The sequence below is a fragment of the Hesperophylax consimilis genome, chromosome 5 (genome assembly GCF_061612785.1).
Source record: "Hesperophylax consimilis isolate HC1 chromosome 5, BYU_Hcon_1.0, whole genome shotgun sequence".
Classification (NCBI taxonomy): domain Eukaryota; kingdom Metazoa; phylum Arthropoda; class Insecta; order Trichoptera; family Limnephilidae; genus Hesperophylax; species Hesperophylax consimilis.
The window spans coordinates 33538866-33541051 of record NC_142840.1 but is presented as its reverse complement, the minus strand read 5'-3'; positions in this window follow the sequence as shown (position 1 = coordinate 33541051).

Here is a 2186-nt window from a genome sequence, read left to right as displayed (position 1 = left end):
TTTGGTGCGGTTTATGGTCCGGCGAAGTCATTGGACCTTACTTTTTCGAAAATGAGGCTGGAGCAACAGTTGCGTGTGACTGTTTGGTGCGGTTTATGGTCCGGCGAAGTCATTGGACCTTACTTTTTCGAAAATGAGGCTGGAGCAACAGTTACGTGTGACTGGTGCGGTTTATGGTCCGGCGAAGTCATTGGACCTTACTTTTTCGAAAATGAGGCTGGAGCAACAGTTACGGTGAATGGATTGAGTTATCGAGAGATGATTAATGATTTTTTATGGCCGGAATTGGATGGTATTGATCTGGACAACGTTTACTTTCAACAAGACGGCGCTACGTGCCACACAAGCAACGAAACCATTGATCTTTTACGATTGAATATCAAAATAACACCTCTTATTGGAAAACCCTGTATTTAGTAAATAAAAAATTACAGCACTTATATATGAAATAGACATCGGTACTATCCAGTTGGAATTTGGCTTAGCCTTGTTGACTCAAGTCCCTTGGAGAAAGGTTCAATCCTCAGTCGAACATTTTTTTCTTAAGTTTTTATAGTTCAAAGTAATGAGGTACAATCCTTAGTCAAAACATATATAAACTTTTAAATACGTATATTAATAAAAATAGATGTATAGTAGTAAAAAAGTGATGTTTTAATTTAATTTTTTTATTTGAGACGCTAACAGAACATTTTTTATAAAACATGCTTGGAGTACCTCATGCGAAATGAATAAGTATTAAAATATAAATGTTCTTAGACTAATGAGTTCCCATTCTTTAAACTCGGCTTCCATCTGCCAGGCGGTTAACCTTTTCAAATAAAAATGTTTTGTGACTTCCCTCATTTTTTCCACAACTATTGGACGTATATATGTATGGAAGATTTCATGGACATTTGACTTCCCCATTTAATTATGTTTAGATGATTCAAAATAACAGTAATAATTCATGCTTAAATCCATCATTTAGCAAATTTACACGGTGGGAGCTAAAATTAAACAAAAAATTTAAAACAAGTATTTCAAAGCCTAGTAACGCAATAATAGTAGGTAATTTATTTAATTAGAAAATGCCTTCATCTGTATAGATAGCACCGAAGAAAGAAAGCAAGGAAAAAGTCTAATTATCTCGAAAACCAGGAGACTTGATATCCGGGGTCCCTCGTCTACAGTCAAAGGTTGTCCACTTATTAAACTTTAAATCAAAGAATATATACACACATTTTCACAATCTCGGTTTTGATGTTGGAAGGTGTCAGGTTTGCCCATGAATATACCTACTACCTGTAAGCTACCCAATTTCGGACATTAAAAATAGTTTTTTCTAAATATTTATCATAACAAATTATAGTGGCCCAAATAAATTTTCCATATCATCGAAATTATAAACATACATAAATTTATCAAAACAAAATCGAATCATAAAAAATTCTGAACAAAACAATAAACTACCGCGAAAAATCAATACGACATCAAAGCCGCTGATTCAGAGATATTTTATTAATTCGAACAAACGTTTTATGAATTCTCAGCGTAATTACTTATAATTAGAGTTATATCGGCTTTTGTTGATCTACATGAATATTACATAATTTTTAAAACTATAATATTCTTCGCTTTCTTTCTTTATTCCATAATTCTCCAATCTCTCCAAATGTATCGTCGCAATAGTCATCTAAATCTAAATCTAAAAAACAAGTCTTAGCCACTGCTCAGCCCTGTGATGAAATTACGTAATGACTCAAGTAGTTTGGAAAATATCCAGACTGAATAGAAAAGTAATAATTTATTATTATCATCGATGTTTGATTTGATGTAGATGAAGATTACAAAGATCGTCAATATGCCTGAAAGCGATAAGTCGATTTGCCTAGGACCGTCCGACAAAGGTCAATTTACTGGAAATGGGAATTTTCGTGATCAATATGGCATTATATAGATTTAATTACACCGATACACGCGCGTCCGTGAATATGGATGGATATCCGAGTGAAATAATACTAATTATTATCGTGGTAAAGGCTACTACTGATGGGAGATAGCACGGAACTGCGCAAGCGAGACGAAGTGGACAGCGGACACCGCACTGGGCAGCGGCAGTGGGTAGTGAGCAACGGGCATCAGCGCGGTGCAGTGTCAGAAGTCAGCAGTCAGAAGTGCCAACAGTGCCAACAGCCACAAGGACC